This window comes from Ruditapes philippinarum, unplaced genomic scaffold, assembly GCF_026571515.1.
Source record: "Ruditapes philippinarum isolate M1 unplaced genomic scaffold, ASM2657151v2 ctg11766_1_1_1_1, whole genome shotgun sequence".
NCBI classification, from domain to species: Eukaryota; Metazoa; Mollusca; class Bivalvia; order Venerida; family Veneridae; genus Ruditapes; species Ruditapes philippinarum.
The window spans coordinates 1,763-19,995 of record NW_026853990.1 but is presented as its reverse complement, the minus strand read 5'-3'; the positions used below and the strand labels follow the sequence as shown (position 1 = coordinate 19,995).

The 18,233-nt window shown below is 32.3% G+C and overlaps 1 long non-coding RNA gene across 2 annotated transcripts; it reads left to right on the top strand.

Moving 5' to 3' along the window:
• The first annotated feature begins 279 nt into the window (after positions 1-279).
• LOC132738633 (uncharacterized) lies at positions 280-17,584 on the top strand. 2 transcript variants are annotated; one of them, XR_009626900.1, is made up of 3 exons: positions 280-300; positions 482-628; positions 17,386-17,584. It is a non-coding gene; the product is annotated as an uncharacterized LOC132738633 (long non-coding RNA). The 2 variants fall into 2 exon arrangements; XR_009626901.1 differs by lacking the exon at positions 280-300 and adding an exon at positions 344-358.
• Positions 17,585-18,233: the final 649 nt, after the last annotated feature.

Sequence of the window (18,233 nt, the reverse complement as noted above, 5' to 3'; positions counted from 1 at the left end):
TTATCTCACCATTCCGAGATTTTGCGTAACTAACACAGTCGAGAAAATTCCACCTTCCTAAACGCATGTGCTTTACCGGCGTAATGACCTTGATCAGGGGACTAGCTGAAAGAGGAAATTTTGCACCAATTATATAATCATATGTTGAAAGTTATCTTTGCAAAAAATCATAAATAAAATCATACAATAGATGATTATTATTTCTTTAGAATGGTTTTGCTTTTGATTTGTATCTTCGATGCAAAATATATTTCATAATACTACATTTAAGGAATTCTCCTTACAAAGCAGCTGATTAGGGTTGTAAAGGATATCTAAAACTTTATATTGCATCAGAAGCTTTTTCTATTCATTAAACGTTTGTCATTGGGAAATTATATCATAGGAATCTTTTTATTTGTAAATTGTTCCACATGAGTGTTTAAAAATTATTTTAATTGATTCAGCTTTTATAAATTCCGTGTTCAATTAAATATTTTAGATATGCCCAGTACAGCAAGGTCAATAGGTCAATGTCACTTTGATCAGTCTCCGCCTTGAAGAGCATACACACAAAACATAAATTTGAAGACATTCATTTTTAAACGAACATATCAGTTTCAGGACAAATTGTAGCAACATTAAACAGGTAACATTTATTTTTCTTACGTTGCATTTTAAAATGTGCATTAAATCGGTCTAGTTTCTTAAGTTTATATTGTTTTAGACTAATAGTATCAGTTATCACTAATTTTTACATAACACGTGTTTTCTTGACCATGTGAGAGCCAAGCTGGCTTATTTATTTAATTAAGTCGGATTGCAATAAATTCAATGTATAATAATTTTTAAAAGATATTTCGTATTTTTAATAAACATCGCGTAAAAACTTAAAATACCTTCTTGTAAAGACCCAAAAGGCCCACAGACGCTTGGGGTTTGGAGCTCAAAACGCCTTTAAAATCCAAATAAAATGCATATTTGTCAATCCCAGGACATGTACTGATCATATATATCAAAAAATCTTAATATATGCCGTTTTGAAAAAAAATCATATTTCAACATCTATAATAATACACAAGATAACAAGAAAAATATTACATACATTCGTATGTAATATAGGTACGATTGCATACTACTTTCTGTGAAGACTTTATGTTTGCTGAATTAAAGGTGTAATGTAAAATGAACAAACATGTCATGAGATATTTTATATCTTTAAACATTTTCATGGAATGTAATTAATGTATCACCATATTAAAGTTGCATGCTTTCAGATGAGAAAAATGATTTCAAAGAAATCAAAACATGAAAAGAAAATTCACGGTCAATTTACTGCTTTGAAGCATAATCACAAAATAAAATTACAGGAAATTAAAAACCTTTTTAATACCCTTAAAGTAGAATTTCATTGTAAATCATAGTCAAAGATTTGAGATATGATTATGTATTCATATTAACCTCATTATTGGTTATATATTGATAAAAAAACCCGAAAGACACAGTTTGTAAATATTTATTACAATAAAATATGAAAAAGGTATACGCGCCGAGATTAGCTATAATTAAAATTCCCGCGCTAAGCCGCGGTGGTGCTTGGGATAATCACTTGATACTGTAACTGGCAGCCATTTTACGATACAAATCCTCGAAAAGTTTATTCTGCCGAAAAGATATGAAAAAATACTTGCAATTCAAAGTTTGCTGGCTACATAAAGATTATCGATTTACTCTTTGCACACTTTTTCTCTGCCTGAGTAAAATAATATTGACGTGTTTTCATTGGCTTAAACCATCACGTTTCCAATACACATGTAGGTGTGAACTAATTTCGTGTTCATTAAAATTATTCCGTTAATAGACATATAACAATCTTATTTACAAATGAATTGATAAAACAACAACCCCAGAAGCATTTAAGATAATAACAATCATTGGAAAAAAATAAATGCATATAAATTGTAAATTTGTGTATGACAACTCACCCCCTAAACAAAACATAATAGACTCAACCAAAACAAGCGCCTGCTTCTTCACCTAACTATGTAGTTGCATGACCATGATTAGCAATTTAGCGAACCAAATCTAAGAGATAAACCTATTGTAAAAATAATACTATGACCACAGCAGATTTCGTACAGAAAATGTTCGCCGGAAAAAATCCGCACCCCTACCGTCATAATCACCATGTATTTTAATCCATTTCCAATATTTTAACATAATCCTTTGGTCCATCGACACAGAAGATATAATTCTTCACGATGATGGTCAATTTTAAACTTCAACGGTAATATAAACAACGAAACAGCCGAAATAAACATCAATATTCTCGCCGTTTTTTTTCAACGACAAAAACTTTCGATTAATTCAATGGACCAGACGGCTATGAACGAAGCTATCCGATTATGTGGTTCCCAAACTTAAAAGCGCTGCGCATTTTGCACACGGCAAAGCTGGGGCCACATAATCGGATAGCTTCGTTCATAGCCGTCTGGTCATAGATCCTTGCGTAATAGTGAATGACAAATTGCATATATCTGCGTTTGGCGAAGAAAAATTGTTAACTATGCATGTTTTCGACGTCACAACTCCATAGAGAACTAGTGCGCAAATCAAAGCGTATAAGCTACATGCAAAGGTTCTTAGGTGGATGTCTGTCCCTTTAGTGAACTTATTATATTTGCTATATTTAGGTTTTTTCTTGTGCGGTTTACAAATTAATGCAAAAGTTCCAATTCTTGCTCTGTATGTAGTTGTATCAACTCCCATTGTTTACATATATGTATATATTTTTCTTATTATAAGCTTATCCTATAAGCGTCTGTAATATATTTTGTTTTATTTATGACCACTTTACGCTTCCGTAAATTTTATAAGCTATAATGTCCAGCAGGCACAGGTGACCACTGCTATTACATCATAATCCATTGACCAACAATAGAATATATACAATGTCAAGAATTAAATCAAGCGTTACGAAGACAGGTATTTACATGTATCTATCGAGAAAATTTAAACAACTCACAGTTTTTAACATCCAAATAACTCAAATTCTGTCCAACTTACAACATGTTTTAACATGTTTTAAAGCAAATAGTTATAGTTCCTTTTATACTCATTCACCACATATAAATTTTGATCCAAAAAATGTAGTAATTCCAACAATATTAATTCATTTTAACAGAGCACTAAACCTACGTCTTGACCATTACCACATACCGAACACTAATATGTACATATAGTAAAAACTTAAAATACCTTCTTGTAAAGACCCAAAAGGCCTAGAGCCTTAGATATTTTGTATAAGGCATTGTGTGGTAGACCTCTACCAAGATTGTTCAAATTATAGCCCTGGGGTCCAAATTATAGCCCTGGGGTCAAAATCGGCCCCACCCCGGGGGTCATTGATTTTCACTATATGTACATATAGTAAAAACTTAAAATACCTTCTTGTAAAGACCCAAAAAGCTTAGAGCTTAGATATTTTGCATAAGGCATTGTCTGGTAGACCCTTACCAAGATTGTTCAAATTATAGCCCCGGGGTCAAAATCAGTCCCGCCCCGGGGGTCATTGATTTTCACTATATGTACATATAGTAAAAACTTAAAATACCTTCTTGTAAAGACCCAAAAGGCCTAGAGCTTAGATATTTTGCATAAGGCATTGTCTGGCAGACCTCTACCAAGATTGTTCAAATTATAGCCCTGGGGTCAAAATCGGCCCCGCCCCCGGGGGTCATTGATTTTCACTATATGTACATATAGTAAAAACTTAAAATACCTTCTTGTAAAGACCCAAAAGGCCTAGAGCTTAGATATTTTGCATAAGGCATTGTCTGGTAGACCCTTACCAAGATTGTTCAAATTATAGCCCTGGGGTCAAAATCGGTCCCGCCCCGGGGGTCATTGATTTTCACTATATATGTACATATAGTAAAAACTTAAAATACCTTCTTGTAAAGACCCAAAAGGCCTAGAGCTTAGATATTTTGCATAAGGCATTGTCTGGTAGACCTCTACCAAGATTGTTCATATTATAGACCTTGGGTCAAAATCGGCCCAGCCCTGGGGGTCATTGGTTTTCCTTATATGTATATAGTAAAAACTTTAAAAAAAATTCTTCTAGCAATTGACAAATGCTAGAGGTTAGATATTTTGCATGAAATATTGTGAAGTGAACATCTAGCAAGATTGTTCAAATTATAGCCCTGGGATCAAAATTGCCCCCGCCCCGGGGGTCATTGATTTTCAATATATAAATATAGTAAAAAATCAAAAAAAGTTATTGTCTGCTTAGAGCTTTAATATTTGTTAAATGATATCATCTATAGGTACTCTACCAAATTTTTTTCAAATTTTGCCTCTAGTGTCAAAATTAGCCCCTGCCCCAGGGGCATAGGTTTTCCTTATATGTATATAGTAAAAACTTAAAAAATCATCTTCTCTAAATTTACAAAGGCAAGAGTTAAGATATTTTGCATGAAACATTATGTAGTGAACCTCTAGCAAGATTGTACAAATTATAGCCCTGGGGTCAAAATTGGCCCCACCCCCAGGGGTCATTGATTTTCACTATGTACATATAGTAAAAAATTAAAAAATCTTCTTGTCTGAAGGTACAAGACTTACAGCTTTGATATTTGCTATATAATATCATCTATGGGTCCTCTACTAAAGATTTTTTAATTATGCCCCTAGTGTTAAAATTGCCCTGCCCCAGAGACGATAGTTTTCCTTATATGTATAAAGTAAAAACTTGAAAATCTTCTTCCCTGAATTGAAAAATTTTCTTCTCTGAATTGACAAAGGCTAGAGGTTAAATATATGGCACAGTGTAAGAAATTCGGATTTGAATCCGCTAGTCTGGTCGGACTACCCGATTGGAATATTCACTAGCCCAAAAGACATTTCACTAGCACGATTCATTTTTCCCCAACAGTTGTTTATATATTGCTTCTGAAAATACAGTAGTCTGTTCGGGCTTGTTACTGTGAAAAGTTGGTAGCCCGAGGAGAAAATAAGTAGTCAGGGGCTATCGGACTACTGCTAATTTCGAACACTGATGGCATGAGACTGTGCAAAGTGAACCTTTACCAAGATTGTTCAAATTATAGCCCTGGGGTCAAAATTGGTTCTGCTCCGGGGGTCATTGATTTTCATTATGTACATATAGTAAAAAAAAAAAAATATTTTTGTCTGAAGGTACAAGGCATAGAGCTTTGATGTTTGCTATATATATAATATCATCTATAGACGTCCTTTACCAAAGTTGTTCAAATTTTTCCCCTGGTGTCAAAATTGGCCCTGCCAGGGGGGCAGTGATTCTCATTATGTACACATAGTAAAAACAGAAATTAAAACAATGTTTTCTGAATGGGAGAAAGCTACAGCTTAGATATTTGACTTGAAATGTTGTTTGGTGGACCTGTATCAAGATTGTTTTGAATTAAACCCTTGGGTCCAAAAGTTTGCCTTGCTCAAGGGGACAGTGACCTACTTTTTGTCCTTTGATGTACAGCAATGAAATTTTGACTATGTGCACAGTTTTAGTTGTAAAATTGAATTTTGATATCAGGTGACCTAGATTTGGATGATGTGACCTACCTTCTTGTCCTTTGATGTACAGCTATGAAATTTGAACCATGTGCACAGATTAAGATGTAAAGTGAACTTTGATTTCAGCTGACCTAGATTTTGACAAAGTGTCTTACTGTGTTGTCCTTTGATGTAGTCATGAAATTTAGGCTGTGTGAAATATGACCTTCACCACCAAATTCACTAGACTCGAGTGAATTGATATATTCCTACTCTGATCTTTTATTGAGTTAACAACAGATTTAACCACTAATCTGATAATAAGAATTAGATAGGTTAGGGATCTATGTATTATGACAATCTTCAAAATTGTATAGAAATAAAAAAAATCTGTTCCCTACACTACTATTTAGTGTTGTATTAATGCGGTGGCATAGCATTTTTCTCAAATGTAATCTTGTGTTTCATTTTATAATTAGTGATTGACCTGTACGTGCTCGGCCTTGTGCCCCTTTTTGCTTTCGTTTGAGGGCCCTCAGGACTCCTTGCCACCGGTTCTTAAATTGTTGGGTTGCCTGGGGGTTGCGTTTACTGAACGCCGCCTTTCCTTGTTGATCTTGTTTATCATATTTCATATCCTTAGAACGACTGACACTTTGTCAACCATTTTCATAGAGATTCCCCACCTTACAAAAGTCTTTCTATTTTATCTTATTTGTGTTTGATGTTCTGCTTTCGATTATCGGTGCAGAATCTTTCACAATGGGGAATATCTAGATATAAAAATATAAGAAAGTTTAATCCACTTTTCCAGCTTTTATTTAATTTGTAAACACATATACTTATTAATCAGGCAGAATGATTTAATACAAAACATAATATTTAAATTTTGACATATCAATGAAAGTAAGTTTTACCAGAGACATAGATAACAGAGATAAGCAGCTCCTATATACTCCATTGAAATATCACTCATGCCTATCAGGGCCGGCAAAATCAATTGCCCGAGTCGTAAAATTGTAGGTCCGGGCGAGTAAAATTCTGCAGTTTACTTGTCCATGGACAAGTAAATTTCGGCGGCTAAAAGAGGAATTCTGAAGAAAAAAATCTAGTTCTTTTTCTAATAGATCTAAATCAGAAGGAAAATCACACATTTAATACGAAAACTAGCGTGTGAAGTGTGGTGTCATTCATGAGGGCATTCCGTGCATATTAGGGTGTTACTATTTTAAGTGTTTACATAAATAGCGACCAACCAGGCTTGGGGTTTTCCTTACGTCATGCAGTTACTGCATGCGCGCGGCAATCAACTAATTATTGAAGGTACATGTTTGTTTTGGTTTATGTCTGCCGACTTAGCCTCTGCAATCAAATATTTCGGTAGCAACGGGGTTCTGCCATAAAATTGAATTGGAAGCTGTGGTCTTTTCAAGCGCATTTATTGTTTAGATAGCAGACACAGCAATCAAATCATTTATGTGGACAAAGTCATTTTATAATTTATTTTATGTAAAGATTTCTTGTGAAAATGCCTTTGTTTTTGAAGGTAGTCGGACTATTCTCTCCCTTACCAGTTCCTCTCCTGACGTTTCCTCCCTGACGGTTCTCTCCCTAGTTTGGGGGAGAACTGTCTGCATATTTGCAAATTAGAAGACAGTTCCTCCCCATTCTTATTTTTATAATTACATTATTATTAAAGTATTTAGATGATAAATAAATGGGTCAGTTTATTATCAATTGATATAAATTAGAAAAAATAGATTTTATTGAAGTGTTTAGATGTTAAATAAATGGATAGGTTTATTATAAATTGATATAAATTAGAGAGAAAAATATACTTTAATGAAGTATTCAGATGTTTAATTCAAGCAGGGATTTATTTGTAATATAAATCCCTGATTCAAGTTTTAATTTTGTTAGCATCATCAGCAACAATAAATTGGTAAGTTTATTATCAAAAATTGATATAAATTAGAGAAAAAAATATTTTATTGAAGTATTTAGATGTTTAATTAATTTGTAACTTTATTATCAATTGATATAAATTGAATAAGAAAGACGTATTTTTTAACATATTTAATAATAATTGATCAATGATGATATTAGTTAATTATTCTGTTTTTTTTTAATTAGATATATGTATATTTATTTTCTAAAACATACTTGTTACCTTATTCACTATTTAACAAATGAATGATTACATCACAAGCTAGACCTTAACATCATTACAGGTGTATATCAATCACTGTCCAATAATCTATATCTCTCACAATAAAGGTGTTGATAGGATTAAAATGCTGAAAAAAGGTGGTAAATTTACAAACACTTTTCAGATGATAAACATAAAACATAAAATGCAGTTAATATCTAACACATTCTTTTAATAATGACATCTTACAAAAATAAAATTGGGGGAGAACTGTCTGCATATTTCAAATTTGGGAGAGAACCGTCAGGGAAGGAAATGGTTAGGGAGAGAACCGTCAGGGCGAGGAACTGGTAAGGGAGAGAATAGTCTGTCATTCGTTTTTAGCTCAACTTTTCTATGAAAAGGGGAGCTATCCTACTCGCCCCGGCGTCGGCGTCACACCTTGGTTAAGTTTTTCGTACCACCCCACTTTATTTCAGAAGTATTACAAGTATGGCTTTGAAACTTACCATACTTGTTCACCATCATAACCTCCATCTACAGACAAGAGTACATAACTCTGTCAAGGTTTTTGACAGAATTATGGCCCTTTTTTGACTTAGAAAGTGTATTGAGCTTGGTTAAGTTTTTTGTACCACCTCACTTTATTTCAAAACCATTGGAGGTATTGCTTTGAAACTGACCATACTTGTTTACCATCACGACCTTCATCAACAGACAAGAGGACATAACTCTGTCAAGGTTTTTGACAGAATTATGCCCCTTTTTCGACTTAGAATTTACGTTAAAGTTTTTGTAATAGTTCAAATATTTTCAAAGTCCATTGACATATGGCTTTGAAACTTTGCACACTTGTTCACCATCATGACCCCAACCTGTAGACAGGAGGAGGTAACTCTATCAAGCATTTTGACAGAATTATGCCCCTTTTTCGACTTAGAATTTACGTTAAACTTTTTGTAATAGTTCAAATATTTTCAAAGTCCATTGACATATGGCTTTGAAACTTTGCACACTTGTTCAACATCATGACCCCAACCTGTAAACAGGAGGAGGTAACTCTATCAAGCATTTTGACAGAATTATGCCCCTTTTTCGACTTAGAATTTACGTTAAACTTTTTGTAATAGTTCAAATATTTTCAAAGTCCATTGACATATGGCTTTGAAACTTTGCACACTTGTTCACCATCATGACCCCAACCTGTAAACAGGAGGAGGTAACTGTATCAAGCATTTTTGTTACTATCAAGCACTAAGAATAGTCGAGCGTTGCTGTCCTACCGACAGCTCTTGTTAAGTTCCAACAAATACGAGTTGAAGTATGCATTGTTGTTTTATAGTGGTGCAAAAGTTTGGTATTTTTGCAAATTGTGCGAGTTTTTTTCAGCTACAGATGACAGATAACTCATTATCATATAAATTTGCATGATAGACATTGAGAGAATATTTTGTTTTTTGAAATTTATAATTAAGAAATTTTATTTAAAAATGACATTCTTGTTCAAATAAAATTTACCAAATATGTATCAATGTATGAAAAACAGATAAAAACAAAATGATAAGATTTACTAAATTTTATTCAGAGTCAATTACTATATCTATAATGTATGCACAATACAATAACATAACATTAAAATAAACACTGTTATTTTCATCATATAATTTTATTTCCTATTTTATAAAAACTAAAAAGAACTATTAGTTACACACTTCTAAAGGTGCTAATTTAGTAATTAATAAACCTGTGTTTATAATGCTTTATTCAAAATTGTTTCACACTTCTAATTGTTCTTATCTGTTATATAAAAACATATTTTATTTTATCAATATTTTTATTGTTTTTAAATTTTGGATAACAAAAAAAAAATGAAATAATATATACATGTAGACTTATAGCTGATAATTCATTCAGAACTCCTATTTATAATTATTTTCCCAGGGAAATTTCACTATATTTATGTCAAAAAAATCTTCTTCATGAATGTAATTGTTTGCAAGTATGTGTTATATTATATATAATATTAACCCATAATGGTATTTATTTCATATATATCAAATTTAAAAAGTGGTGATCAAAACACCAGGGTTTTGAGAGTGAAATATCCAGGGGTGAAACATCCAGGAGGTGTAAAGTCAAAACACCATACAATAACACAGTTCAAAAATTTGAAAATCAGAGACCTACTTTTGTGAACTAAATCCTATAATATAAGAAAAGGAATATATTGCCTCAGAAAACTTGAAAATGTTGTGGTTTTTTTTCCCAACTTTGGGCAAATTTTATAATGCCGCTAAAATTCCCAATCTCAAGGGTATGGGTCATGTTCCCAAAATACTGGAAAAAAACCCTGTTTACAAATATTCTAGATCTATTCATGAACAGAATAAAATAATCCATATAATGTTTAAAATCCTTTTTGGTAAATCACAGCATATTGTGTAACTATAAGTCATCTGAGGTCGATCTAGGTCATGCCTAATTTACGACCAAAACAGAAAAAAACCTCCTTAGGTGAAACATACAGCAAATGACGTATATTTCGTCTGACAGTTCTTTGAACCAGTCAGTGCTCTGAACTGTATGATTACTGCATGCGGTGAGTCCCTTTGATGTGACATAGGTTAAAACTTCAAATAAATTTCAATACACACAGGGAGGATAGGAATCAGACAGATCAATTTAAATTGAGTATAACACATCCTGTCATGGACTTGGAGCAACTTGTTGTTTTTAAAAATGAAATAAATTTGAAAGGTACATAGCTAGTTTTGTAATGCAAACAAAGCAAACATATTTTTGATATTTTACATTGTTTGAAATCAACAATAAACATTTAAATCCTATCACAATTTTCAACAATCAATGTACTGTTTCCTTTTTAAAGTTGTAATAGGGAATAAATATTTTTAAGGTGATAGCATCTGAATGTTAATATATTTTAAAAGTCACCTGGAATAGGGCCCAATTATTACCTGTAATTTTTATAAGCCTTAACAGATCACGACTATTGTTAATCTTCATTTTCATTTTACTATTTTGATGTGAGGAATCCCTGACATTTAGGAGTTTTTCTAAATTTAATCTCAGGGATTTCTATTGGATCCCTGGCAAAGACAGTTGTGTTGACAAGCAAAAAAACATATACAGTAGGGAATTTAGGACTATTTTACTATCTGAGGCATAAGTTGATAGGATCTGCAATAAATCTTATTTTTACCCATAATTTTTGCTTTGATTATTAACAATCTTCACATTTAAGATCGGGCAACCCGTTTTTCTTGGGGGCAAGTAGATTTTCAAAGTTACTTGCCCTTCGGGCAAGTGAAAGTCAAAACCTTAAGTAAACCCCTGCAAGTAATTTAATCTACTAGTTCGGTGTATTTTGTATAATAAAAAGTCTGTGGTTTTGGCAAACTTATTTTTATAGTGTTATAGAAATTAAGTCACTGGGTATGTCAATTATCTTTGGTGTAATAAATATAATGGTTTTGAAAAACCTTATTTATGAGGAGTTGCAGAAAAAGTTTCGAGGTGCTTATGTTATATGTAAACACAACATATTTAGTTGACTGGTATTTAAAGACATCTATTGTGTGTTTACTATAGTCTGATTTTATTGACTTGTCAATAATGAATACATTATAGCACTCATTTAAATATTCAATCCCACTTCGGTTTTGTCTGTTTATTTAACGAGAATTAATATGGAGTATATCACTAACATTTGGAAAACTCCCACTAGTTTAATGAAGGTTCTCGTAGAATCCGCAATAGCAGTCAGTTGAGTGATTACCTAATGTTATTATGTATGAGAGGTTCGATCCCTTCTTTTGACATTCTTTTTAGACTTTATTCTGTCTTTATTTTTAGGTATACAGTAAAAACCCGCTAATGAGACCAATGAAGGGACTTTACAAATCTGGTCTTAATAGCGGATTGGTCTCATTAATGAGTTTGGTCAAACAGAAAACCAGGCAATATATTAAGGGATACCATGTACTGAACACATGTTTAATTCTGGGCTAACCTATTTCAAATGAGAAGATGTTAAGCATACACTATTATTTTTTTATTTTCATTTATTTTATTTTTCTTTTTAACATTATAAAATTTTTAAACTTCTTTAGAGGTACAAAATGTATTATGAATGTCTTTCACCACAAACATATTTTTACATTCTTGTTAAAAGAATGACATGACTTACTCAATTAAATCACCATTTTACTACAAAGCACATCGACCAATTAACCTTTAATTATTTTCCCAGTTTTCATCGCCGATAACAACTTCAAAAACATAATCGTATCATGTTTATGTTTGTTTAAAATTATGGAACGAAAGAGATAACCATAGCAGCAACACCTCTAAAAAACTTATTGAAAGTTTTCTGTTCATATTTTGTTGTTTTAATCCTCCAGTTATGACATTAAAGGTGTGAAATTAAGAAATTTTCGACAATATTATTGATCATTTCCGGGTTTGATACAAAGTAACCTTGACCTCTGCCGTAAATTGGATGTCGTAAATGTCGTAAAACTAGGACAGCTGTTGTTTACATCACGTGTCAAAAAGTTTTCAGCAATATACATGCATGTCAATATCAAGGTAAGAAAGTGCCCGCGGTCGTATTTATGGGTTTCCAAATGTACAGTATTTACGAAATGGGACTGAATTTACTGGTCGTATTACGGAATAACGGGGTGGTCTCAAAATCGGGGTTAGCGACCATTAAAATAAAGAATAAAAAATCGGGTCTTTGAAAAATCGTTCGTATTAGCGGGTTGGTCTCGAAAACGGGGTGGTCGTAAAGCGGGTTTTTACTGTATTTTAAAGAAAATGGTCAAGCGCTCGCAAAATTGTCTACACAGATATGAAACAACTAAGAAACACTGAATTGTCACATTTTGTATTGTATTTTACAGCACTGAAATTACATTTATTGATTAAATAATCGAATGAATTTTCAGTATCAGTTATATACAAAAATATAGTATTTACAAAAGCGTGCAAAACATATAAAAAGCAGAACAACCATAACTTAAAAAATTTTGAATATAGTTATGAATAAGAAAAAAACCTGGACAAACACTGTCTCGATCTTACAACATGTAAGACATCTTGATATTATATGCCTGTGGTTTACCCTATTGCGCTATAACAGCCAGTGTAACTAATTCATAGAAACTGAATGAATTTAAACATCTTACTGCATACCTCTCATAGAATTTACCGACATTTACCGAATATTAATATATTCTGTGCATTGACTGTATAATGAGTATGGAATTGACAGGTTAATAAAATCAAACAATAGTACAGCTAAAATATTTATAGATAGATCAGTACAGCTTTCTGTCTGTTGATATAATCACCTTATCAAATCACAAAATATGTTACTAAAACATGACATTCCAGCCACTCAAAGACTAAGCCTTGAAAATAGCACATGATGTTTTATTATATTATACAAATAATGTGTAAACAAACGAATTTAAAGTGATATTGAAATCATGTACTACTTATGAAAACAGTACCATGTGCATGCATATTTCTTACAGGGTAAATAAATGATTTTGAGCAAAATTGAGTGGTCTTCATAGTCTTTTCAGTTTATAATATAATTTTGGACCCCTAAATTTTAGGCCTGGACCCCTACTTTTCTAGTCTGTGCATCCACTGGACTCCTAAAATATCAGAGATGTAAAACCCTGGATCGTCAATTATTTTCGACCAAATTCTTCAAAGAGTTTAGGAGTTTTTTTACATCAATATCATAAATAAAGAATTTGAAATCTAAATGTTTATATGGGAATTGTGAATTTTTCATCATATTTTTGTGAAATTTTAGCATTCTTTAGATTGTGAAAAGAGTGATATTCAGCATCATATTGCGCAAAATTTTCTCTCATTTTATGATATTTTTTTTCTGGTATCAAGAATTTGTATTGTATATAATATTATATATAATTGAAAAAAAAGACATTAACTTCCGACTTACAATACATTTAATTTGTAATGCTTAAAAATCACCAATTTCATGTTCAAAATGATACATGTACTGTATGTGTAGAAATATTCGCGGGCTTCAAATTTTCGCGATCTTCACGGTGTAATTCGATCCGCGAATTCATGTTCAGCGCGAATATTTTTACACCAATAATTTCTTGATAGTCATATTTTCTTATTTCTATAGAACAATGTATATCAGTGTGTTATATGCTTCCATATGTATCTATTTTAATGTTTACTGAAAAATTGTGTTTTGTTTTCCAAGTTTTTCATCATTTAAAATCGTTTATGTTTGTGTTTTTGTATTGTTTGTTCAGCAAAAAAAAACATGATCTGATCAGAAAAAACACGCACATTAACGGGCATTCTTTTGTTTGCTCAAATCTGTTCGCTAGACAATGTCTTTTTTCTATACAAAAGTGTATATTGTTTGACACCTGGTATTGAAAATAACTGTGAACTCCCACGATGATTACACTGATTTTCCTTATTTTTTTAACCTGATTGGTGTACATGAATTTATGATATTTGGCAGTCACCTCAGCGAATTCAAAATAGCGCGAATATTTGTATAAACCCCCAAAAATGGACCTTTCCGCGAAAAATTGCTCCCACGAATTAAATACACATACAGTATGTGATTTCTAATGTACCACATTTCTGATGTATGTTTAAAACTGTGAAACATAAATGATGTTGGAGAAATGCTTACGCTCACAATGTTTGTTGGCCTCTGTAATAACTTTATGATAATAAGAGGTTAATACACGGCAGGAGAGGGCCGGAAGGTGATAATCGGCCCGCAAAATGAATAATGGACCCGAGGGCTTTAGCCCGAGGGCCATTATTCATTCAGGGCTGATTATCACCTTCCGGCCCTACGCTGACGTGTATTAATGCAGGCTGTCAACCAATTCCTATATTCCTATAAAACTCCTATATTTTGGGTCTGAATCCTATATTTTAAAAAAACCTCCTATTTTTCCTATATTCTCCTATATTTTGAATATTTTTCCTATATTTTTTTGAAAAGTATATTGCCGAGGAATTCAAAGAGATTAAATTTTTGGTACTGCTTTTGGCCTTTTGTATTTTACAGGTAAGAGAAGTGAACCCTCACAGAAATTATATGTAAAGGCTGTCATTCTTTGCTTACATAGCCTTGCATGACCATGAAAAAGTGATCTTTTGTAATTTTTTTGGGGGACCATTCGATGATGGTCTGCATTCCCCTGAATTTTTGCTGATGTTGGGTTTAATTTGGGGCTGTCCCCACCCCCAAAATTCCCTAAAAAGTGAAAAATTCGAAGGGAATTCCCAAAATCCTATTTTTCACTGAAAATTTCCCAATTATTTTATTTGTACTAATATACTTTAATTCCTATCAAAATTCAAAGTCGAAACCTGTTTTGAAATTGTCAAAAAAGATTTGCTGTTTTCCCAAATCAAAAATTTATGAATTGAAAGGTTTTGTTTAACAAAATTTTTGACTATTCAGTTTTAAATGTATTTATAAACAAAACAGTTTTGTAAACTTTTGACAGTTAAAACAAAAAAACTACCTATCATTTTCCGAAACTTTAAAAATAACCAAAGATCCCTATTTGGAATATTTGCCTGTTTTCCCCCGCCCAATATTTAATTTTTTGTTTTTTCTTACAAATTTCTGAAGTGGTCATTTGAATATATAATTTAAAAGAATTTTGAAACTGTTGTAACAAAAATTATTAAAAAATTTAAATATTTTTCAAAAAAATTTAAAAACAATTTGTTTACTCCACTCTTTTATTTAAATTGCAAATATCAAAAACTGTAAAGTACTGCTGGTTTCATAGACTTTGAAAAAAAAATTCTTTCCTTTAAATTATTTATTTTTTTGTATTTGTGGGGAAAATTTCTTTTTTTCCCAAAGTTATCAATTTATTCAGTTTTGTTTTTTTTAATGGTGCAAATTTTGGAAAAGGCGACTCTATAAAAATCAACTCAAAAAAATTTGGGATTCAGATATAAAATTATTTCCAATTTCATGTAAACATTTCAATTATTTGATTAATAAATGCAATTTAAAGGGTTTTGTAGAATTTTTTTTTGCAATTTTTTGTTTGAATATAATGTTTCCCTTTTTTTTTAAGCGTATAAAGGGAAAAGCCTTTTTATTTTAACCTATTCTACAAAAAAATTTTTGTCATAATTATATTCAAAAAGTGCATTTCAGGGCCAAAAACCCTTTTTGGGGAAGGGGGGGACCCTTTTTTTGGGAAAAAATGCGGGGTTTTGGGGGAAACTTTTGGGGAAAAAAACTTTTTCAAATAGAAAAACAAAAAAACTGGAAAAATAAAAAATTTAAGGGGAAAAAAACTTAAATTCCCCCTATTTAAATTTTTTGAATTTTATGTGAAAATTTAAAAAATGGGAATTTTGAGGACCAAACTGGGGAAAAAAAGAGGCTAATTTGGTTGGGGAAGCAGCCTATATTCGGCCTCTACAAAGAAGGGTTTTTTGGCCCTGATTGTGCATGAATTTCACTGTATAAGAATTCCTTTTAGACACTTGTGGTTATAACATTCCCCAAAACATAGGTAGAACATGTTCTTTTTGACATGTTCAGCCATTTTAAAAAAAATGGTTTGAGCATGATTTGACTATGACCATTTCTGCAGGGGAGGCAGTTAACCAGTGAGTCCACACTGGTAGCACCTTTGCTCTATTTACTAAACTAGAGCATTATTTGTGAGTTACTTTTGTGTCAAATATGCAAACGTTAGCCCACATCGTGTTCTTATGGGACCTTAGTTTATTTAGTCATAAAATTGCAAATTTTTAGCCCTAAAATTTCTATTATGTACCCTAAAATTCCTAATTTTAGCCCTAAAATTTCTGAAATATTACTGTAAAATTCGCCCTAATTTTATGTTGGAAGGTGCTGGACAGCCTGCTAATGGTTTCCTTCACTTATACGGTAGACATTTTATTGTAGAACAGCATGTGGAAAAGTAAGAATAATTTAAATTTATACAAGCATTGGTAAGTTAAACAATTTAAGTTGAAAACTCCTATTTTTTTGCCTTAAAATGGTCCAAAAACTCCTATATTTCCTGCTAAAATATTCCTATATTCCTCCTATATTTTGGATAAGACCTGGTTGACAGCCTGTTAATGTCTTTAATACACTTGGTAGATCTAATAGTAGCATTTCAAAAAAAAAAAAAAAAATTATAATCAAAACAAATAGACTTTGAAGTTCTTTCGTTGAAATTCTTGTCTACTCTTCTACTGTTCTGTACAGAGATGTTTTCTGTTTGTGTGTTCAAAGCAGTAGAACCAAGAAGCAAGTTTTATTTTCATTTTTTTCGGAATGAATTTGTCGTATTATTTCTTCAAATTCAATAGCAACAAAAATGTGTTTGTACTAAATACGCTTAAGGTCTCATAATAAAAATAAAGCGATTCGTGCTGACAACCTACTTTCACTTTTACAGTTAACTGTTTTGATGACGTTAAATGTGACGTCATTGTTTCAGTTTTGTGCACATGTTCTGCGGGCTGATAACTAGTTCTCGGCCCGGGGCCGCAAACTCATAATAGGTCACGTGACACTCATAATCAGTTGAAATCATAGGCAATTTTGTTACTATATAATTATAGTAACAAGTGTATTAATTGTCAACACATAATATATAACAACTTATTTTTGTTGTTTTATTTTACAGTCACAATGCATCGAATTTCACCACTTGTACGCAGTGCTATTTCTAAGAAATTCACACCAGCGTTGGCAAGATGCTATGCAAAAGATTTGAAATTTGGCTCAGATGCTCGGGCTTTGATGCTTCAGGGAGTAGATCTTCTAGCTGATGCTGTTGCTGTTACCATGGGACCAAAAGTAGGAATCTTACTGCTTAAAAAAGAACATTAAATTACCAAATGCAAAACAGTAAATTAGTTTGAATGCAACTATGTCATTTAAAGTTCAGGGTTCCAAAGCTATCCAGGAAAATGGAAATTTCTGTGACTATTAAAATGGGCTCCGGGCCTTAAAAAGTCAAGGAAATAGTGTTGTTACATGACAAAATTTGGGATGGTACAGGAATAGTCTGTCAGGAAAAAGGGAGATAAATCAACCAACCAAAATGGTGGTCTTAGCACATTATGTTAGTTTCTGCATCTGGAAATTTAGAATGTTAATGTTTTCTTTGATTTAGAAGTGTTTTGGAAAGCCAAGTTTGGCTTTTATCAGATTTAACAGTTACTTTCTGGTTACTATGTAGGTTGTTGTGTAGCCTTGAAAAGGCGACATATAGGGGTTACTTTTGTCGGCAACGTTGGAGTCGTTGCTGGCGATGTTGTCCCCTAAGGCTTGTCCAGAGCATAACTCAGTCACTCCAAAGTTGGATTGACTCCAAACTTGGTATGCCTGCTTCTTTCAATAACCCAAAGTGCAGTGCAAAAGAAGCGGTACTTTGCACTTCTTAATTTTTGAGTTATTGCCCTTTGTTAATTTTCATACTTTAATTTTGTCCGGGCTATTTCACCTAAACTATGAAAGCTATGGACTTGA